At 44.4% G+C, this 24,576-nt stretch overlaps 1 protein-coding gene across 6 annotated transcripts in view; it reads right to left on the reverse strand.

The window, feature by feature from the left end:
• The window catches only part of USP3 (ubiquitin specific peptidase 3), a 1,719,287-nt gene that overhangs the window by 963,630 nt on the left and 731,081 nt on the right, over positions 1–24,576 (reverse strand). The gene's annotated exons all lie outside the window — the stretch shown is intronic.

The following is a 24,576-nucleotide window of genomic DNA, read 5'->3' on the forward strand; positions in this document are numbered from 1 at the left end:
GAGAGACCACCCACCCCAGGCTCGCTGTCATACCACCGGAAATCAGAAAGCTTTATTTATTCTTTTTTTTTATTGTATATGGTTAAAAACCTTTACAAATTCATATACCGACAGTATCAGATATTATATTCATTTCACTTATACACAAGATTTACCTAAAATCAAGTACAAAACCTTATTAAAATAAGAATTAAGGAAGAAAAGAAAAATGATATTCGCAAACAACGTAATGCATAACAATTCTTCATAATTCATTCATTTCCTTCAACTTAAAATCAATGTTAGCCAAAATCAAAGTTAATCTGATAATAAGCTTAGCACTTTCTCCCCACATACATCTCTGCCATAGAGCTTCACGGGACAGGGTAGAAAATGAATAAATAAAGTTCCCGAACATAGAATGTCGCAGGCCCTCAAAATGTTCACAGTAAATGACCAGATGTTTGAGGGTCTCAAGGATTGTAGCATCTTTACAAAAGCAGCATGAGCTAGTTGCAAATTTGTTACCAAATTTACCCCATTGTAGCAACCTTTCATTTGTGTGAAGTAGTTTCAGCTTGTATCAAAGATATAAATTGCGACCTGATGCAGATGGAAATTGCATAATGTATCTTGGTCTGTCGCCCCACTTCCTTCTAAACTGGGCAAACTCATAATAAGATCTGTATGACCCGATTCTATCTGCCTGACAGCTCCAATAATATAGGTGCAGTTTTGATTTACAACTAGGTAGACCCATTGCAAGATCTTCCTTCGAGATTCCCATCAATACCATTAGATCTTTCATTCTTTCAGCATAGCTTGTTAATGATTTCACACAACCTATATTAAGCTGTTCAAGCTGTTCATTCAAATCTTCGTAGAGTGAGTTACAGGGTGGATCAAGATTTTTTGCATAGTTATTAAGTAGTTGCCAATTCCATTTGGCAGAAAGTGGTAAAAGACCCAATTCATGACGAACTATGTCGTTCGGAACGGAGGCAGGTAACCCAAGTACGCTTTTCCAGATTCCTCCTTGTAAGGTATCTAATTTATCATCCACCTCGTATATACACATATCTAGGATGTAAAGAATAGATGGCTCAACTTTTAGGAGGAAGAATTGAAGGATAGGCAGAAGTGAGAATCCACAGTATTTCGCCATTATTAGTCTCATTTGAGAGACTAAAGGTTTGATTTTGGCTTGGATTTTTTCTTTCCACCAAGCCTTTGAAAAAGAGTCCGATAGAGGATACCCCAAATATTTGATTTCTTGTGCTATTTCAATTTGTATACCACCCATCATCCATTTATAGGAGCATCCCTTTTTTCCCCCATCTGTTAATATGAGATCTTGTGATTTGGGCTGATTAACCCTTAAATTATGGACTGTGGCATAACAAATGCATTGATATTATTCTGCAGCCCAAATGGGGTTTTATCAAAAATAAGGAGGTCATCTGCAAAACCAATATAATTTAGTTTAGTACGGCCGATTTTAATTGGATAGTTTCCTTCACCCAGCATTCCTCCACGTCACAAATATACAAATTGAACAACACCGCTGCCAGCGTAAAGCCCTGTTTCAGCCCAATTTTAGAAGGAATAGGGTCAGTAAGCACACCTTCCTCGTTTAAACGCACTCTATAAATGGTGCGAGAATGCAGCAGGCTAATGAGCGCTAGCAGATGTTCTGGGAAACCCATCGCCTGCATCTTAACCCACAATAGTTCTCTTAGCACAGTATCAAACGCCGAACTCAAATCAAGAGCTGCCATATAGACAGCTCCCATATGGTTATGTTTGGTGTTCCATTGTATATGTGCTACCAAGGTAGCATTGAGAGAGTAACCCATTTGACGTCTAAAGCCTGTCTGAAATTTAGAGAGAACGGCATTCTTTTTCATGTATTCTTGGGAGTTCAAGGATTAACTGACAAAACACCTTCGAGGATGCATCTGTTAGGGCAATAGGTCTGAAGTTTGCAGGGTCGTCGATGGGACCTTTTTTATAGATAGGAATAATAACTGCTGAACACCATGATGTAGGTATGGATTGTGAGCGAAATATTGCATCAAATTTATGTTTCAGAATCATTGCCCATAGATGGGTATCAGATCTAAATAAGCATGCGGGGATACCATCTGGTCCCGCAGCCCTTGATGGGTTTAATTTCATAATTGACCTTGATATATCTTCTAGGCCCCAGGGAGAACGAGTCAGCATGGCCTTTTGGTGATCAATTCTAGTATTATTTAGACATTGGTCGGGTAGGTCATATTTAGACTTCATATAATTGACCCACTGATTAGCTGATATACCATTTTCCTTTTGTCCCTCTTTTGAACCATTTATCAACCTTAGGATTGACCAGATTTTACGTGTTTCACTTTTAAGGATATGGTACATCATATTCTGGTTATCAGTTTTGCTCTTAAACTATTCACCACAGTTTTATAATTCGAAAGAATATTCTTTAACAAATAATAATTAAGCGGTTCAAGTGATAACTTAGAAAGTTGTTGCACCTTATAGTTTGAGCTTTTTTAATCTAAAAATGTCTAAATTAAAGATAGGTGTATGTTTTTTTTTTTATCAAAGGCAGGTTTTCTATGCTTTACCATTTCAAGTAAGTGACAGTGAATCCTCTTAGAAATTATTGTGTCTAATCGTACCAGATCAAGATGGAGAGCTGACAGGATTATATTCATTTCTGGGTCGACTTTAATTTCGACAAGTTAACTGATGGCAGATTGAAGGATTCCATCTGACCGATAGGCCTACCCGATAATTTTCTACCAATTTCAAAATCTGACTAGGAATTAAACCCCAGCCATCTAATTTCAGTTTTATAGAGATTGCATGATGGTCGCCAAATCCCAACTTCTTTATGTCGATGGTATCAGATAAATTATAAAGTGTCGAGGATTTAAAAAAATGGTCAATGTGCGAGTGCAGTCCTCCTCTTGACCATGTATGAGTGGAGTCCTTCTCTCCAATGGGAATTACTTGAATATACCAATAGAGGAAGAAGTCCACCCATTCTTTCACCGTTCTTTACAGAACTAGAAGAAGTTAGGGATTGTCGCCCAGAACCCATTTTATGAAACAGACAGGAGGAATTAAAACCGCCCCCACTGCCACTCCTACCTGGGCGTGTCGCGTGAATGCACCGTCTAAGATAGTATCCAAAATATCAGTGATTTCGCTCAACGTAGTTGTACTCCTATTCCAATAAATGCACATAATAAGTAAAGGATTGTCACATAGTAATTCAGAGGTTAGTTCGATAGCTATTATATTTGCATCCTTGTAAATACATTTTGTGATACATTTACAGGCATTATTAACAATAATTTCTAGCCCCCCGCCCCCTGCCCCGAGGGTCTACCCTTTTCCCCTCTGGTGGCAGGTTGCGAGTGGCATTCGAATCCTTCCACAGTAAAATGTATTACATGCATGGTTTCTTGAAGTAGGATAACAGGATGGGCGTTTCCATCAATGGTACCCCACCATCGATTGAAATTTTCCAGCCCACAGCTGTTCCACGACAGACATACAAACAGTATTTCATGCTGTACAGGGCTAAGGTGGCGCTACCAACATCATCGCGGGCACCACTGGGAGTAAGTTATTATATCCAGAAAGTGCAGTAGCCATGGCTATTATCTGTTTAACAAAATCTTCGTTGATATGTGGTAACTGAGCATGCTCCGTATTCTGATTTACAATTATAGGGGGAGCAATTGGTTTTTCCAAAAAGGTTTTGGCCTCTAGTTCAGAATGCATAAGGAATGGGGGGGTCAATCCAACATACTCAAAATTCTCTTTCTGCTCCCAGATCAATTTCATAATTAACCGGGAGTAGAATCCACATGTCATTTGTGTTTGTTAGCTAGTCCTACCCAATCGATGTCTTCTGAATATATTGTTCTTGACAAGGTATTGTATGGAAGGCTTTTAACAAGGAAGAGCGATTCAGATTTAGTTTTGCATTAATGTTTGGATCACTTTCCCATCCCAATATAAAAGGCTGGTCTTGATTTAGGTCAAACTCATGGGTTTCATCTTTTTGTATAATTATACCACTTGTCGCTCCAGCCTCAGCAGGTGTAACCATTCCCATTGGGATCTTAGTATCGTTTTCTTTCGGTATCTCAACTTTTGTCGGTGGTGTTCTTGCACCATTATTGGCAGGCAAATCCTTCACAGGATGCTTAGACTCTGGATCATAACGGATCCCGACCCAAAACCCCCAACATCCATGGCTCACCAGAGGTCACTTTATTGGCTACCTCCCTGCCCCTTGGCTCTGATTTACTAGCTATTCGTTTGTTTTCTTTTATTTTTCCTTTATTAGATGTTGTTTGCTTGCGATTTATGGGCTAGAACTGGGAGAAAGACATCTGCAACCCCCCCACCCCCTCCTTCATGGTACCTGGAAAGTTGGGGCTTTATTGGTGATATAGTTTTACATTCATTCTTACCTCGGTTTCTTTTTTCAGTAGCATTCACGCTCACATTCTTTTTTATCTCTACTTTATTCAGTTTTTTTTTATCTTGATTTTGGTGGGGTGGATTTAGGTCCAATAGTACCCTGGATTCATCATCCAACTGGGATAGGACAATAACCACCTCATTCTCAAAGGTGGCAATCATTGCATTCGATTGAGCCGTTAGCGCTGTCCTCACCTGTTTCTTTGCCAGGGCATTTGCTTTAGCTCTCCTTTTTTGTGCCCTCCCAGCAAGCCTTTTTTCTTTACGGGTTAAGACTACTTTGGGTTGAGATAACGGTTCACATTCTGTTTGATCTGATAATTTAGATTGTCCCATGATAGTACATTCCTCAGAGAGATCAATCAAGTCAGTCAATGGAGAGGGACTATTTGGACCTTCTGGCTTACCACTAGACTCGACCACAGGGCTAGGGGCCATAACCAGAGACTGTACCAGGCATGTATCCATTTTCAATTTATCCAAGTGACGTTCAATTTTTTGGACAGAAGTCAATACCTTAAGCAATTCATCCACCTTTACATCTGTCTGTGTGTGGACCGTTTTACATACTATAGGGGTCAATACACTTGCGAAAGAGCGCTTTTTCGGCATAGGCACGCCAAAGATATCAAATTGGATAGAACTGTCAATCATATCCTTCCTTTTAGTTTGCCTTTCAGAAAGAGCAGCCACAGCATCACATGTGAATAGAAGGCCTTCAATTCTATTGGTTTCATTTGTGAGTTCGCCAATCGCTGCCCTCATAATTCCAATCTCATAATGAGAACGCTCATGGCCCCTGTGCAAACAGATCCAGGATTCTTGAAAGTACAGGGAAATCTGGACTTAATGATGGGACATCAAGAGTAATGCTCTCCGAGCGTGCTTCATTACTAGAGGCTTCCTTATCTCTGTCATTCAAACTAGACTGAAATTCTTGAATGACAATCAGTCTATCATTAAGTGCAGTTTGAGCGCTTTTTACATTTGGAGAGCTCACCATAGGTTTACTGAGACTTATTTGCATCAAGGTCAATTTCCCATGTCAATTTTGCCTTTTCACCACCTATGACTCCAGGATCTATTTTAGATGCTGTGTTGACCTTTTTTAGAGCATGATTGCTCATCATGAATACATCTTCTCTCCCGACCATTTTCTGATTTACTGGCGTGGATGGGCCAAGAGAGTCGAACACGCTTACTCAATTCAGCTTCAATTGTAGGGCCCATCATTGAGCAATCGATAGTTTCATCTTTATATTATATGTTAGTAATACTATATATACAATTATCAGCATGCAATTAATCTATTCGCGGGGTATCAGTTTGATTACTATTATTCAAGTCTTTTAGCTTAAATTTTATATTTGGTAGAGCAGCATCAGTATCACTCTTAGCATAATTAATCATAGCAGTAACATTGAATTTAGGAGTAATACCCATTTCTTCTAAGATCCTTGGTTTCTGATCTAGTGGTGGGTTAGTTACAGTACCACCCATTACCTCACCCACATCTGTTAGCATGGTAACTGATAATACAGGTAAATCCTAGTAGGTGAAGATAAGTCCTCACTATCAGGATTAGGTGTCACGACTCGCCTACCATGGAAACTCACGGCTCGCCTACCATGGAGATTATGGAGGAAATAGAGGAAGGACTACTCCCTGAGAACGCTGTACGCGGTCTAGATGTTTGATGCTTGCCGGCCATGTCACCATGAGCAATAGAGGAAGGACTAATTTTCCCAGGAGTGCCTTGCGCACTGAAGTCATTTCGGCCTTTATATTCCAGGAAGCGACTAACTCATTCGCGTTGCAACTTCCAGTGCTACGGAAGGTAATCCAGCGCTCCTGTGTGTGTGTACTCTTTTGCCGCGCCCAAACGGCATACCCTTTGCTTCTGCCGTTCTCAGACGGCTTGTACTCCTTGTGCCTTCTAATTACCCTACCTCTTGTATTCCCCTTCTTCCCTGTGCACGCTTGTTCTTCCCTACGTGAGGTGCACGCCACGCTACCTTTCCTTTTCACCTCCAGTCTCCGAGTTTCCATCTGTCCATGTAATTCAAGCATTCAGATCTTCTCCCGGAGATATCACGGAACACTTCATCAACTACACGGTGCATTCGGGGATTCGTAGTCCACTCAGCCATCTGCCAGGGGTTTTTCGGCAAAGCTTTTCCCTGGCCTTGGGTGGGCTCCCCGGGGTCCCTGCTGCTAGGCAAGCTGCATCTCTGGCGAAGTGGCCTCCGGTGTAGCTCACTCCCATCACTTCAAACAGGGGAAAAGGGCGTGCATGAAACCCAGCGATAATTGGAGACAGAGAAGGAAAGAGCTATCTTCGGACGACTCCGTGGACACAGATACAGCCGATACCTCTACCTTAAAGGCATCAGGTGAGGAGGGGGTTGGTGAAGATATTAAGGATCAGACAGAACCTGAGATTAGGATGTAGTGTGGTTTATGGATCTATTAGTTTCCATCCACTGCGTAACCCATTCACCATTCTGAGGTGTACGTAAGTGGAAATGCACGTTATTCGCTCCAGAGGGCAAGAGGGAGACTAGTGTGAGAAGTTATCGTAAGTCAGCCTAACACAGTTTCCCTTTAACCATTAGATAGAATAACATACTCAACCCATAATAACAAAGGTCCATGTCCAAGTATATTGTTAGTAATTATACCACATTGGTTTAACAAGACACAATATTACTCACAAGTAGATTAAATTCAGTGGCCCCTCGCACTCGCCGCACCGCCGAACAGCCCAACAGCACTTGCAGGGCACTTCCGGGTGAAATCAGAAAGCTTTCAAAACTGGGCTTCACACAGCCTATGTCTGGCCTAAAAGCTCTATGGTGCCCAAAAGCCCACGGGGTAAACACCCCAAACTAAGTTTGATGTTATGGTTACTGGCAGGGCAGTGAGTTGGATGTTGACTGCCGCTTTTTTGTTGCTGCTTCATAGTATGAAGCAAAAGTTAAAAACCTGGTTGCACAGTGGGACCCACAACAGCAAGAGATCTTGATGGCAGCTAAACCTGAACCGGCTAAAGCCCCCACCTTTGGCAGAACAGGACTCCCCCATGGAACCACAACCCCATCAGAAACTGTACTTTATCTTGCTCAATTTGAAGTGCCTAAATGCACCCACAATGCGCAAATCCACGCTTAAGCGCCTGCAGGACTTGAGGGGCTCTGTGATCTTCCTGCAGGACACCCCCTGCCTCCGAAGCAGAAATTTCCCACTCCAATTCCTGGAGTAAGTGGCTCAAAGAGAGGTGGCACAGCAATCCTATTGGCAAAAAGTATCCCATTTAAGGCGCTGGAGACGCTCTACTGCCGGAAGAACACTACGCAGGAATCAAAGGTATGATCTTTGGGCAATTATATACTCCGATTTCAGTCTAAGCACCCAATAAAGAAAGGGAGTCTTTCTAAACAGAGCTAGAAGCTAAGCTTCGCCCCTTCATCAAGGGCCAAGTGATCATTGGGGGAGACTTCAATGAGGTCCAAACCCCCTGATGGACAAATCTCAACCAAGGGACTACAAGACGGCCACAAGGCTCCTTCACCTTTTCAGGTTATTGGGTCTGGTGGACTTCTGGAGGGTACTACTCCAGGGCGAAAGGGATTTCTCCTTCTCACATGTGCATTAGACCTCCTCATGAATAGACTTACTCCTGACATCGCCACAACTGCTTGCCGTTGTTGATGGTGATCCTAAACCGAGACTTATCAGACCACGCCCCAGTCATGCTGACCTCCCCGGCCTATAACCTGAGACCCTCTCCCAGACCTCGGAGCCTGTACAACCCGATCCTGAACGACATGGCACTGAGGGATGCCATTGCCAAAGCAATCCAAACTTATTTCCAGGATCCCACAGAGCACACCTCACCAGCTAACACCCGAGATGCCATGAAGGCATCAGGGCCTGGGGTTTTTCCAGCTGCCAGTGATTTAATTGCCTCAGCGATTTCCTCCTTGGTTATTTCCTGTTCAAGGACAAAGTTGTCCTCAGGTGTGAGGCTAGGGTGGTCTATCTCGTTCAAGTATGTTGCAATGTCTACAAGACTCCGTGTATCATGATTTGCGTATAGGTTTGTGTAATATTTAGCAAATTCGGCATTGATTTCTTCCTCTGTGTGTACGGGATCACCGTTGTCTGTCATGATGCTAGCGATGGGGGCATGACACTGTCGTTTTGTAATATACGTGCCAAGTGGTGTCCTGCTCTATTTCCTTCACCGTATCTACGGGCCCTAGTCGGAGTGGACATGTATTGTAGTTCTTGGATTGCTAGCTCATTAAATCTAAGGAGTGCATTGATATCAGCCAATATGTTCTTGTCGTGTGTTACACTATAATCGTTTTCCAGAGTTTTCAGGTGTGTTTCGGTCTTATTAAAGGTTGGATTTGACACTTTTCAGGAGGCCAGTGGTTTTTGACATAAGATTACCCCTCACCCAAACCTTAAATGTTTCCCACACCGTAGCCCATTTCCCCCACCGACCCAGTGTTCAGCTGAAGGGTTCCTCCATCTCAGTTTGCAGTGATTCAACCACTTTGTGGTCCTTTAGGATATTTGGAGGCATTCTCCAGCGCGGGGACGGTCGTTTAATATTCTGAAGCGATATCTCAAGCGTAACTGGGGAATGGTCAGAGAGCGTACGGGGGAGAATTTCACAGCTCACCACAGAGCTCAGCAGGAGAACGGAAATGAACCAGTAGTCTATCCTGGATTCAGAGTCATGGGCTGACAAATAGAAAGTGTATTGACGGTCTGTAGGGTGAACCCCTCTCCAGGCATCGGTCAGCGCCCTGTCCTGTAGGGCATGATGGATGTGTTAGCGGATCTGGTGAGTGACTTTTGTCGACTGGAGGACCTGTCCAATAGCACATCTAGGATAGTATTAAAGTCTCCACTCCACAGCACCCATGTGTCAGTTGTTGTGTCGATTTCGGTGAGGAGATGGGCATAAAATTCGGGGTCGTCCGAATTTGGACCGTAGGAGTTGACGAGTACCAATCTCTCCCCCGCCACCGTGCCCCATACCACTACATATCTACCCAACGGGTCAGTTTTACTTTTTTCGGGGCCGAACCCCAGCGATGGATGCATTAATGTGAGGACACCCCTGCTCTGCGACGAGTATTCAGTATAATACATATTGTTACCCCATTGTTTCAAGATCTTCTTGTTAGTCTCTCGCAGAGCATGGGTCTCCTGAAGCATTACTACGTGCGGGCGGTGCCTGTTGATGTATGCCCCCACTTTACTGGATTTTGCTCTATTATTCAGACCCCGGATGTTCCAAGTTAGCAGCTCAAGTGTCAACCCGCTGGAAGTATGGGGTTTCTGTGCCATGTCGATAGATTAAAGACAATCTTGGGAGAACGGGATGGCAATTTGGGTGGATCAGCGCATGACTTTGTGACTGCATTTTTAACATTAAACACAACCGTAAACTGCTTTGGAACTTGCCCAACTGGGGCTTTCGACTTGAACGACCATACCTCTGGCCGATTAAACAGACCCAAATTCCCGGTTCCCACCCCCACCCACACCATCTGGCCCAACTTGATGATGAACCCCATTTAAAACCCTGTGGTTTCACTCGTGGAGGGGGGCGAGTGCTGCAACACCGCTTTCGTAGCCGAGCACATCTCATCCGACTGTCTTATTATTCTCCAACAATCAAAGAAGCACAAATAAAAGAACAGTTCTGCCTGTCTTTGGTGAAACGAGAATGAACGATTCGTTGGAGGTAGAAGGTGGTTCATTGCTGCGGTCGGACAGTATGCCATGTTGATTACTATACCAGCTGCTGAAGGAGATTTTGATCAGGTTCGTTCCTACCAGGAGGTAGGGGAATAGCAGATTCCACGTAGGCCAATGCAGCTGCCGGAGAATCAAAGTGCGCACGTCCACTGTGTTATATCCGTAGCTTTGCTAGAAACAATAGCGCATATGGAACCTGTCTCACCTGCTGCTGCCGTTTGATGGATTCATAGGAACGTCTCTGGGTTTGGACTCTCGCAGAGAAGTCCGGATATATGTGTATGTTGTCGTTGCCGTGTCTCAAAGGGCCCTTTTCCCTTGCCAGCCTCAGAACCGCGTCTCTGTCTCTGTAATTTAGAAGCTTTGCCACTATCGTTCAGGGGGGGCCCCCCGGTTTGGGTGGTGGGGCCAGGGTGCGATATGCTTGTTCGACCAAGAATTGTGGAGAAAAGGAATCAGCGCCTAGGAGGGTCCTCAAAAGGGCTTCGATTTGGGTCTCCATTGGGCCTTTGCAAAAGGATTCTGCTAAGCCGACAATGCGTATATTGTTCCTTCTCGACCTCGACTCCAAATCAGCACACTTATCACAGAGTTTATTCATTTCGCTTTTCAAGACAGCAATGTCATGAGTGTTTTGGTGGGTTGAGTCTTCGTTTGCACTTATTCTGTTTTCGGCATCAGTGATTCTGGCACTTTCCTTATCTACCCTGGCTTTGAGGGAGCCTATCGTGGAGACAATATCATCCAGTTTGACATTTATCGTCAGGAATCCGTTCTGGACCTTCGTCAAAAGATGGTCAAACTTGGAGTCCTCCGTAGCAGGGAGGTCAGATGTTGTCGATGGGCCCGAGGCCTCTGCTAGTGCTTGTGAGTTCGTGAAAGAATCCATCGGCCCGGTCTTCCTGCCTTTGAGCGCGTTTTTCCCAGGCATCACACGGGTGTCCACTTGTTAATATCCGTTGTAGTGAGGATCGTAGATGGCCACTGGGGGATGGTTTGCCTCGGATTGTGAATGGGCCTGATGTAGTAGTTAATCTCGAAGCCGTGATGTGATACAAAGGTGCTGTCGACCCAGGGTCTGAGGAGGGTACAGTGCGCGGGGCGAGGTGTGGACTGCGTTTAATTCAACAGGAGCTTCCCTTCGGGGGCCCACGCGCAGTCGCCAAGCAGGGCTTGTCAGGAATCAGGGTTGGCACAGGCGTGGAGTGCTAAAATACGCCTATTGAGACATTATGTGCTGGAAGGACAAGGAAACTACAGTTCCCAGCATCCTTTGTGTCATTTTGTAGTTTGGCCCGTGCGCGCCTTGCCAGATGTACTGCATCAAGAATCAAGGCAGCATAAAGGCAGGCAACGGCAGTGGGCAGGTGTGGCTTATTGTTGATTTGGAGCAGGAGGCAGGCGGCCGCGTTCGGCAACAGGAGGAAGGCGTCCGCGTGCGACGAACCGAGATGCAGGGGAGAAACGCTTGAACGCACGCGTTCACGGTGCGGTAGGAGCAGGAGGGGCGCTGAGTAGCCGGCAGAGACAACGCTTGCTGTTCTTCGTCTGGGAAGTCCCACGGGGCTCCCCAGACTCAAGATAAGTACTCGTGGGGGCAATACGCTGTTTCATTATTTGTCTGGGAAGTCCCGCGGGCTCCCCAGACCTGAGATAAGTAACGCCCTAATCTCTTTGAATTCAATCAGTGTGAAAAACCAAAGTGTGTTTGTTACTCGTATGTTACAAGAACTTTGCCAATCTTGTGTTGGGTTAATGCAGGAAGTACTGCATATGGACAACGACATTTCACTAGTGCCAGGAACTAAAGGAAATGCATTTATGTTGTATGTTGCTAACGCTGCCCAAAGGGCCATGTGTATTGTCTAATCATTTTGGGAAGCTTTCCCTTATGTTTGGTCATATTGCTTGCTTATGTGTTGTAAGAGAATGATAGGTCAGAGCACGATACAGTACACGTACTAAGGTGTGCTCTTCAGGAATCAGGTACATGTTAATAGTGCAGGTGATATTTCTGTTCATTCTATGTGAGATAGAGTAGGGTTTTTCCTGGTGTTTCCCCAGTCCCATCCACATTAGGAGTTTCCTTACCCTCTTTCCGGTGTTCCTAACTTCCCCTCCCAATCCACAACCTCTCCCTAACCCCTCTTCCCCCCCATTGGCTGCCACATGGCGACCTGTTTCCTAAATCAGGCGCCTGTGCCAACCACGGTGGGAGGGTCGAGTTCATTCGGCTTCCGTGGTTCGGGGGAGAGTGTCGATCTCTCTTCCTTCCAGTTAGTGTGATTGTGACGGGGCTGTTCACAGTGTCCCACTCCGCTTCCCTCGTCTGCCCGCGGGCCCCGTCCATAGCAGGCCCGTACCACCTGCATCACGCGGTCGCGTTCACAGCCGGCCACAGGGTTAGTGTCTGGGACGGCACATTTACTTTTCGTTCCCCCCCTTCTTTATGACGGCGTTCGATACCAGCAATAGGGATTCCACCCGACCAGGACCGCCCAGGGCCGTACAGGAGAATCCGGGTGTCTCCAGCGCCGGGGTGGGAGGACGGGGCAGGGCGCATGTAGCCCAGGTCTCACGCAAGGCACTTCTCCTACCAGAAATGACACCGTCCTCGATGAGCGAATGTTGTTTCCTATCGGGTAGCATTCGAGGCAGTCCGGGTACAGGGAGTCCGTTCCGCCCGCGGGGCCGGACCCGCCCACAGCGGGGCCCACGCTCCACCCAGAGCCGCAGCACTCGCGTTGGTTACTCCGGAGCTGAGGAGCGGCCCGGGGCCTCCTGTCCGCCACCCAGTCTGTATCTGGGCACGCCGGGTCCGATTTCACCCGTTGTTTCTCCCGGTGGGTGCAGGATAGGTGCAATGGTCGAATCTACTGGTCTGGTAGCGCGGATGAAGGCAGATAGAGGATATAATTTTAAAAGGATAACACGCCGGAGAGGAGCTCCACTCTTCCCCCACTCTTCGGCCCACTCTTCCCCCATCTTGTTGCGGAACAGCGCCCCCCTCCCCACCTTACGGCCCTTTTTAACTCTTTTGGCTGGTCAGGCTCGGTCACCCCAACAATGCAAGAGCCCACGACCAGCCTACTAAAACCAGGAAAATATCCCAGACAGTGCACTTCTTATAGACCCATCTCCTTACTAAATATAGACGCCAAAATATACTCTAAAGTCCTAGCGAACCGTTTGGCTGCAGTCCTTCCCCAAAATAATCAACCCGTACCAAACTGGCTTCATACTAGGCAGATCAACAGGGGATAATATTGCATAATCAGTAAATCTAGTGGAAATAGCAACCTCAGACCACCATAAAACAGCACTATTAGTCCTGGACGCATCCAAGGCGTTTGACAAAGTGGATTGGTCCTTCATGCAACGCACCCTTGATGCTTTCCAATTCGGCCCACTCTTCTGTGAAATGGTCCTGGCCAACTATCGCTCGCAGAAAATCTCCCTGCGGGTTAACCAAAGACGAACAGCGCCCATATCACTGACCTGTGGGACCAGGCAGGGGTGCCCTCTCTCACCTCTATTGTTCACTTTAATAATGGAACCTCTTGCCCAGCAGATTCTGAAGGAACCCAATATTAAGGGGTTACAAAAAGGCACCTGTAAAGACCGGAGGGGGTGTCTGTACTCCTGCTTTCTATATGGCAGAGGAGAGGCACAGAGTACCCCAGCCATGATTCTCTATCATTGGTATTGTGGTCGAGCAATCAAGGCTTAGCTCTCAGGAGGTGATGCGGGCAGGTTCTTAAGTACAGTGTAGTCCAAGCACCCACAAAGGAATGTCCACACACTTTATTAGTTCAAACACAGTCTTTATATAAATAAGTTTCATGGTTATATACACAATCGCGATAATACACTGTGCTCCGACAATTCTAAAATGGTAAATATATTCAGTTCTAGGTGGTACCACCATTACTCCGATTCAATTAAAATGCATCAACTGTACTCAGTTCAAATAGCATACAATGTGTCATAAATCCTTGGCTCGGCCGCCATTCTCGGATATTGAACAACTATGTTCTTATCAACGACAGATCCTTTGGGAAAATATGCATAACTGTCACCAGAGTCTTGACATGGCTGATATTAGGGCACACCAAAACAATAAATGAAGGCAAAAATGATTAGAAAATTAAATTAATAATGTATGGCAGTGATTAATTCAACCAACAAAAATCTTCAACACCAAAGTGCTGTACAGTTTGGCAACTGCCCTGTAACATGGACACACAAACAAAGTACTTTAAAGTCAATGGTCTGTCACACGAAGAAACGTATTACTGGTACAATGATCATCCTTGGAGCCACTGAAAGAAAAGAGGGATGATCAAAAGATAAAAACAAACCTAAAACACATTGTCATGTGATTTGGTAAATCAAGAGATAATATTTAGAAAGGTTGATGATGAAGTCATTGAGATACATGAACGCAAAAACTGGATGGAAATTGAGTAAAAAAACCACTATAAAAGTACCAAGTTGAAAACCAGAACACTGTAATAGACAAACGTTCTATTACCTGTAATAGGACAAATTCAAAGAGGCGATTCAGTAATGAGGATAAGAAGTGGTTCGATGATATCCGTAGTAGACGGCAGAGAGGATTTCTTGCTAGGTTTGAAGGAGCTCATAAATGCTGTGAGGCACCAGAAGAACAGTTTGGACACAAGATGACATTTCAAAAAGGAGTATTTTCAACACATTTCTGGGTTTTGACAAACGCCCACCTTTACCTACCACAAAGATGTGTTTCCCTGCCTCAAATGAAACTAATAACCCAGTCAGGAAGTCCAAAATGAATAGTCATTTCCTAAGTGTCCAAGAACCTGTCCTGACCCTCATACTATCAATGATTTAACAATGTACCCAAGGGACAATTAAAATGTCTTCAGACTAGTTGTCTGCAGCCTTTCTTTATAGTTCACACCTCACAGAAGTTATTTTTGAGTTAACCTACATTTCTAAGGTGATAGGCCCCCTTTTCCAGGATAAGCCTATCCAAAAATGCCAATTGAACAATCCTCTTCCTTGGACCTTTCCTCGTTTCACTGAAGTTCATCTTAACTTCTAACGAAGTAACCTTCTTCCAACTGAGAAACACTTCAATAATGCCAAGGGGAAAATACTCTTCCTTGGACTTTCCTTTGCTACTAATAATTTCATTAGTATCCCCTTTTGGTTCCTTCTCTATTTGGTGCCTACTTCTGCCATAGGTTGTCAGCTTTGTTTCTTCAAAGCTGACTGGGATGAGTAAGATCACTGAGGAGCTCTAACAAGTCTATTATTAAGAACAGACTGTGGGCCTCATTACACGGTATGCGGTAACCCTGGCGCTATTAGCGCCATGGTTGCCGCCGGTATTTTACCGTGTCCGCCTTGATGGATGGCGGAATTATCGGCATACTCCAAGGTGAGCGGGGCCGGTAATTCCCCATTCACCAAGGCACTTCCCCCATTCCCATTTTTGCCCCCATAGGGCTCAATGGGAATGGGGAAGGAGGTAATTACGGTACCGCAAATTGCGGTACTGTAATTAGCACGAAGGTCCCTTTGCGGGCCCGTTCCTTAACGGCTGGTAAAACCAGCAGTTGCGGTCGGGTCCGGCAAAGGGACCTCGTAGTAAGGCAGTAAGGGTTTACCGGTGCCCTTACCGGTACTGGTACACCCTTACTGCATACCGTGTAATGAGGCCCTGTGTCTTTGATTATAAATTTACTAAATTACTATGGAACAGCATCTTCTTCCTTTCTGTGGAGTTTAACCAGCTTGAGTTTACTCGCCTGCGTAGGACTGCTTTAGTTATTAGCAGTCTCACTGCCTCGTGCAACTACCGGGAGGCTTCACCGTGATCCAACCATAGTTTCCGTATATACCAGTTGATATACCTTCCCAGCATATATTTACCATGCCCTTACGTTGCACGCAACCTACCTCTTGATCCTGCTTCCTGGGGTCTTCCAGCCGCTCCCCAAGTCGTCCATCGGCACCTCTGCTGGAGATGGACTCCCGTGCAGCTTGTTGTTGCTGGATACACCAGGCAGCAAAGTCTTGCACATTGATGCTTTGCTTCCCTCTCCTTTTCGTTTGCAGCCATTTGCGTTTGCCTGACACACTGCCGCTGGGATTAAAGAAAAGGTCTTTCTTTCCGTTTGGCGCTGCTACGCCTCCTTCATTTCTCCTGCTGCCGCTACTACTACCACAATTGATCTCTCTACATCCATTCTCCCTGCTTTTATGGATGCAGCTTAGTATTGGTGAAACACTAACTTCCCCCCTTTCGTCAGATGTAATCTTCATTGCACTACTTTCAGATTGGGAGCATACCTGTGTCATATGAATGCATAACCTTATGTGGGGTGGCCGTGATGAATAGGGTTGCAGGTATAAGAGGGTTGGTATGTTCTTTTCCTTTGTTTAACATTCGAATTTCCATGGTTTTGGACTTTACCTCTCCTAGGTGCAGGTAACTACATACTGCAGCGTTTAAGTCTGGTGCCTCGACACACCACTTAGAAAAGTGGGTTGTATGTGAATTTGTTGTGTGAACTGACTGCCCCAAAATGTGTTTTATTTGTTTAGGAGCGTGAAGTACTATCATTACCACAGCCACATTTGGGTATGTTTAAAGACTGATGGTGGTGAGGGTCTGGTGACATAACATTTCAAAGAATGTGGGCACCCACAACCAACTACTGCGAGCGCATGCTCTCATGGGATTACTGCCTTTGTTAAGGGGGTGGGTGTATAAAGATGAAGAGTGAACGAGCACAGGGTCTCGTGAATGGTCACATACATATGAGGACTGCAGGGACTTCAAAGGGTAGTATGTAGACAATAGGTATGCAGTGGACATCGCTCTGTAGAGGCAAGACTCCTTTCACTTATACATGGTATTCAGCACCTTATGCATTCTCATCCACGCAGCCTCTGCGAACACACGGTAACAGTGACAACTGCCATCGATGGAGGTTTATGAAGTGAGCACAAAAGGGCACAGAGTTATGTTCACATCATGGACGTGGCCTTCTAAAGGGAGAGTATGGAGAAGACAAGTCTTAGGCGAACAATTGACAATAGACGCTAGAACACGTTGAGCTGGACATTAACTTACACTGTTGAACCTGCTTGCCCAAAAATAAAACCTTAAAACTTAGAATAAATTAGTGCATTGATCAGGGATAACTCTTTAGTTACATCATGATATATCATTCTGTCTATTTAACAATTATTGATGGCAGGAACAATAAACTTTTTTGATGTAGCTGGTTGGCATATATTTTTGAATTATGCATGGAGGTGTTGGTGATTTAGAAATTACCTGTATTTACTCATCATATTACCACATTGACCTAATTTACTATGACAGTAAAAGTGTAATCATTGTTAACTATTATTGAAACAGTTGTTTATTCAGAAATAGAATATTCTAATATAGAGTACACAAAGACAAAAGGTAACATGTGAATAAATTAAGAAAATAATTTGCAATTACCCTTTTAATGCAAGTACAGGTTATTTTTTATTTTCTCTGCAGTGTATGTGCCTTGATGTATGTTGTTGTAAACAGATTTGAAACGAAAACTATAAACATAATGAAACGCATAGTAAATTGAAATAATCCAATGCTAAATTATGTTATACATATTTTTTATAGAAAATTTAATATTTTAGTAAAAGGCTATTTTTTTTTTTTTTTTTTAGAAAAGGTTGATGGTAAATACAAACTACAAATTATACTGCTGTGGTTCAGGTAATGTATGTATATTTTCTGTGTAGTGTCCGGAGTGACTTGGGAATTCATGAATTTCTTGAACAACACAGGGAGATATTATTCGTTGAATGCGGAATCCCAGTCTTCCATGAATCCACCATGTGAAGGCTTAATAGGCCATAAGCCTATACCAGCGGTGGAACGAATACAGACAATGTTTTGTTGAATGAATCCAAAATTTGCATTTATCTTGTTTGGACTATCATCTAAAATACAAGTCATTGGTATGTTTCAAAAAAGTACCTTTGTGAGTCAAGTACCGACAGTAGCATTTTTTGCAAGTAAGGGCGATATAGAAATGTGTACGCACTTTTGAAAAATAAAAGATAGGAGCATAGGTAAATATATTTTTGTAATCTTAAGTCAATTACATTTTAATGCTAAATCGTTAAATACAATGTTGACTAGCTTGGCTTGAAGTAAGAACTATTACTTGTTTCAGATGTATGGACGTTTTTATCATCAGTGAACCACTGCACTCAAAATTTAGTAGGTGAACAACATAAACGGCTACAGTTCAATGTTGTCACAAATAAAACGTATGAACACAAAATGTACTCATTACTTGGAGAACAAGGGCAAACTGTTGCTCCAAGTTCGTGCATCAGGACATCATTCTCAAGACGGATCTTGTAAGGCAAGCTGCACTGAAGTCATGCAGCATAGCGACAGAGGCTCTTCTTTTGCTTTGTAAGCCAAGCACCCAGAGTTTTCTCTGCAACAGCAGTTCTCAGCCGAAGGGTGCCTTAGCTCACACTGAAGGCAGGTACACCAACTGGAAAAGTCTTCCATGCTAATAGGGACAGGATCCTGTGATTGATCGTCATGACTTACAGTAGATTGTCCATCTTTTCGCCTTCAAGCTCCCTCAAGCTTTTCCTCTTCCGTATACAAAGGATTGTTTAGGTAGGACTGAATTGTTGCCATAATTCTCGAGTATTGAAGTATAAAATCAACAGTGGGAGGAAAAGTAAAACATTTCTAATTTGGTCAAAAGTAATGCAATGAGGTTTTAGTTTAAAATGCAATGTTAAAGAAAATGATGACAAGAAACCGACATTTTACAAAAACCCATAGTGCAAAGACAAGAGGAGTAGGCCCACATTTTATTATTTCGCATTGGCACATGTAAAAAAGAAGCTGTGTAAACATCAAATGTTAATATGGTTTGGTAAAGACATTTGTACATTATATAAAACATTTTTTAAATCGAAAGCGCTTACAGAGTTGATTCATTTGAGGTAGTGCATGTACCACACTACCAGCTGCACCTCCTCAGAGGTATTCTCCATTTCCTCTCCTTCGCCCAGAAGCTCACTGTCTCCAGAGCTCTGGTTCTCTCTAGGCTGGACTACTTCAACAGCCTCTTTGGAAATCTGCCTGCCTTTACTCTCTGCCCTCTGTAACTCATCCAAAACAGGACTGCAAGACTTGTCCTTGGCCTCAAGTACAGGGATCGCATCTCTCCATGACTGAAAACTCTGCACTGGCTCCCAGTGGCGGTGAGGATCAAGTTCAAAACCCTCTGAATTGTCCACAAGGTCTTCTGGGGCCTGGGACCTCAATACCTTCAACTCTCTCTTCCTAAATATCTTCCCTCTCGAGCTCTTGGCTCACCCACCTCCAGCTCCTTCAGGGTCAGTGGCTTCTCCAGACAGCAAGTTGGTGGTATATCTCTTTCTTCTGCTGGGGCCTCCCTGACTCTCTGAACCTTGATAAGAACCATCTCCGGTTCCGGAAGCATCTCAAGATCTTCCTCTTTGCTTCTGCCTTCTCTCCTCCTCTCACCTGCTGATCGCCTGGCTGAATCTGTAACTGAACTGGTTACCGGGATACCCACTGATCTCAGGCCCGGGTCCCCTCCCCGCCAGTTGCACACCTGCACTGCCCCCCTGGCAACCTTTGCACTCAGGGACTGTTCTGTATCCCTACAGCCCCTACTAGCACTTGACACCTGATGTCAGCACTTACCCTTGCACTTGCCACTAGCTCGGTGCCCTTTTATTTATTGCCCTTATTCATCTTACTGTTATCCTATGTACTGCACTGTCCCCTCTCCTTACCTCCTGCACTAGCGCAATCCCAATGTCATTTGGCCTAGTAGGATCGCTGTCTCTGTCCTCCCTCTTGTTTTCCCTCCCTTGTCGCACCTTAAAACACTTGTGTATAGGCGTGTTATAAATGCCATATCATACCTGTTCTCATTACGTCATACTTGGTTGATGGTTGAACAGAGGAAAAAGAAGTCAGGCGGTACAGATTTAAATGGAATGACACAAAGGAAGAAGAAACTCCAATGTTGTTGTATCAGAAAGGGTTTGTTCATACTTAGAGGAAAGAGGCGTCTTGACATTTCCATGGAGACACGTCCATAGATTTCACACAGAGGACATTCAAATGAGACGTGCACTGGCATTGTGATAAGGGGTGTAAGTGTCTAGTTATGTCAGTTTGAGGGGCGGGTGATATGATTTACTGCCACAAGGGCACTTTTAGGACGATAGATCAACGGATAAGGTTAACACAAGATGGTGAGTTTCGTGTGAGAAAATCGAAGGTACAGTACACTGGAAATTGTTTTTTGGATGGATCGATATATGCTCAAAAATACATGCCTGATCCATTGTGCCAATACAATTCCTGGGAGAACTTCCACTCCAAGTCCAGTCAGACTTGTGACAAACCCGAGGGTATTCTCACTCCTACTACCCTCGGATCCTCTGCACAAGAGGCCAGGGAAAGGCCATCACTTTGGAATCCTGACCCTGGGGGCGTAGAAGCAAGGGAGGACCACCTGGATGTAGGGTCCGGGATTTGGAGTAGGGTGCCCTCAGGCAAGACATATCTCCTTTTCCCATTTATGATCAAGCTAACCCTCCCCGACCTTTATGGGCCATTTTAAGCTATCTAGCCTCATTTCCCCACATGGGACACTTGACAGTACTGGGATGAGGAAAAGGAGACCGTAAAGAAAACTAGACCATGCCACAATTTTAGTACTGGGATGAGGAAGATGCCTGAAAAGTGTAGTGAAGGTCAGGCATGTCCCCTTAATCATGGTTAGGCAAATCCATTTGGAAAAATACACCTGTAACCTGTAAAAAAGTTGCAGGTGTATAAAGTGAGACAAAATTGGCAGCAAGAAGATAAACAGAGAGGCCTGTGGGAAGGAGACCGGCAGGGGAACCTTGTTCAGAGGAGGCAGCCGTGGTGGGACCTGTGGAGGAGCCAGGAAGCCGGTACAGAGCCCAGACAGCTTGCCCATCCTAAGGCGAGTCGAGCAGTTAGGCTGTTGCAGGGGAAGGAGCCTTGGTGGCGAAGAAACCAGCAGCTATGGCTACGGGAGCGAGCGTGACGCAGTCCGTGTCCAAAAGGAGGCAGCAGGGCAACGAGCAAGGCGAAGACAAGCCCTGAAGTGCAAACAGGGCTCACATCAGCTGGCTTGCCACCCAGTGAGGCTGGGAGACGCAGCAGAAGCCACCGCGGAACCACGTTGAACACATGAGTGTCGGGAGAGGCACTCGGTAGCCAGGGCCTTCGTAGCGGGTGAAAATAAACGTGCTAAATGCATATTGAATACCGAACCAAATGGGAACTTGAAATTGAGCATTTGTTAAACACCAAATTGAACGAAACTTGAAACTGGGCACATTGAATATCTGGTGAATACTGAACTAAACAAATCTCCCAATTAAGCTTGTTGAACATAAAACAAAGTGCAGCTTTTTGGGAAAAGCAAGTTATCAAAGACAGCTAAAGGGAAAGTGCCCATATGACAACAACACATAAGAAAAGGGCAGCAGTGTGAAAGAGTGCCAGTTAAAGGTGGGACAGGAGTAAGACCATCACAAAGTGAAATTTATAGATAAACACAGTGCTGCAAGGCCAAAGACTGCTAGGAGGTGTGTAACATACTTTGGTAGAGTCAGGAGGCTAACGAGAAGCCAGAGAAGTGTGAATATTGTCCACAAAGCCAAGAGGCCAACAAAGAGATCATGGTTGCGTGACCAGTGATGGGTGGACCATGTTGTCTGACAACTGCGTCTAGACCAGTGAGCCCTGTGAGAACCAAGAAACATTGTGGAATAAACCAAGAAGGGGCAGTGCCAGTGAATGGATGTCGCAATTCAGGAACATGGTCAAGCTGACCTTACGTTGTGTTAAATCTTTTTTTGTTTTAAAGACTGAAAGCAGTATACTTGGCGGAGCTGTAGTCTTGGGGAAGGGAGCCCTGAGAAGTTATACTTGTTGTCTCGAGAAGAAGCCTCAAGAACATTTTTCCTTTGAATTGTGCTGCTTGAAACTTCGGTAAGGGAACCACAAGGAAGGTGTGGAACTGTATTACCCGGAGTGGGCGAGGGGAAATTCTGCCACATTTGTGGAACTTTCTTGAACTTGGGCAAGGGGAGCTGAAACAAAAGCTAAGAGTTGGAAGAAACCCAGAACTTTATGCTGATCAATATTTCTTTGATTATTGACATCCCTACACATTGTTTAGCTTTAATTGTGAGGGCAAGCATAGGTTTTGGACACAGACAGACTTAAGTTGAACTCTTTGACTCAGACTTTCCTTAGTTTTCTGACATTTGAGTTAATAAATTACTTTGTTTTGAATCTTCACTCTGTTGTCTTTGTTGTACTTCATGATGCCTTTACAGACTCCACAATCATGCTGCGTTTACCTGGTAAGATAAATGTACAAGTGTGTGGCATATTTGCTGATGGTTTTCCTGAGAAGCATTGGAAGCACAGAACAAACATGACCCAAAAACGTCAGATGTTGGAGCAATGGATACAAATTTGAAATAGCTGGGAGCATTAAGCTCTTGCTTCTAGCCTAGGAGAGCCTGGTTACTTTAACAACAACAGCTACCATCAACTACTGTTGGCTCTGTAGGCCACCGGTGTCATCGAATCATAACTACCTAACATTAAGTTTGTGTATTTGGAAATGTGTATAAAAAAGCCTTAGATTAATCTAGAAGACATTTAAAGCATAATGGATCATATGCAATGGACAAGTGAATGTTTGCATCCCCTGTGGAAGTAGATTTGTGGCATGCTATGCAGTTGCTCCTGGTTTCCCCATGGTTAGCTCCTCCCTATGCTGTGACACCAGATAGAGTTTTAGTTCCTGCACATGAAATCTTAATTTTGACCCCTGATTGATGCATGGAATTCACTCCAGAATCCACATCCTGTGTGTTTGCATGTGGTGACCACTCTTGATTAGGTGAGTACCAAAAGGTTGAATGGTGCAGTGCTGGAGGATGTATCTGCTTACTTCCAGCCTCTAAGATCTTTATAAACGAAGGCTCTGCTTCTGCATTTCACACTCTTCTGGCGATGTCCTGCTGCAACCTGCGCATTGCAATTCCCGTTTCAGGACTTAAAAGAAATCACACCTATACTCCCTTTCCTTGACTCAGCGGGCACATCCAGGTTACCCACTGTCCTGCAAAGCACCAGCAGTAGGTAATGTGCAAGACTTACAAATGCACCAACAGCATTCTACCTGCATCTATGGGCCTTCACTGAATCATCTTCACTGAGGCAGTAATCTCACCAACAGAAATAGCCGTTTCAAAATGGCATCCAACTCATCTATACTGGGTCCAGTGAAATTTGTCCCGGGTCCTTCCTCTGTCCTCTTTGGCAGGGAGTCATTGCCTGAATACCATGCAACTTCATTAGTTTGCAAACTTTGTAAATAGCCAATCATATCATAACTTTGATAGCTCATTTTCTGCATAAACTAATGTCACTGCTGAAATGAGTAGCATAATGCAATATTGGGCACACAGGAAAGCATTTGGTGCCACCTGAGCACAACTGATTTATGCCGAGTGCCTTCAGTTTGACAGGCCCTTTTTACTATAGCTACAGCGGATTTATCCCACTGTTAAAACTGAGTTCTACTCAGTTCTAAAAACCTGAACTGGAGACTCTACAAACTGCGCCTTAAATAAAATGTGTGTACATTAACGACTTCTGCCAAGGGCTCCTCTCTATTATAATTGTTCTTTTATAACATGCTTAATACCAGGGACTCGTTTCTGAGTGTGAGCCCGGGGATTCGAACCTGTGTTGCTATGCATTGTCATGCTCCCAAGAGAAACAGCTTGCACCTGAGCTATCCTCCTGGCCCATAAAGTTACTTATTTTAGTAAAGTATAGCATACAAAGCTTTTATAAAAGTACGTTTTCATAACATTGCATAGAAAATCCTTTGTGTGCTGTTACATGCTACATTATACCTCCTTTTCCACCACTCTCCATATCTATGACAGATCTTCCATGTTTACCCCCTGGACAGCCAGGCATTATACAGAGATGCCCTACAACTAAGGTCTGGATTGGTATCCCTGAACTCTATGCAAGGGTTAGGAAAATCCTTTTTACACAAGGAGGTATGAAGACTGAACATGTTTAAACCCATCTAGTGCTGGACATTAGTGAAACAATCCATTGCTTGAATGATCACAGAGTGTGTAATAGTCTGGCTGTTGTCAGTGTCATTTGCATGCGTCTGC

This window comes from Ambystoma mexicanum, chromosome 11, assembly GCF_040938575.1.
Source record: "Ambystoma mexicanum isolate Mex_15411 chromosome 11, UKY_AmexF1_1, whole genome shotgun sequence".
NCBI classification, from domain to species: Eukaryota; Metazoa; Chordata; class Amphibia; order Caudata; family Ambystomatidae; genus Ambystoma; species Ambystoma mexicanum.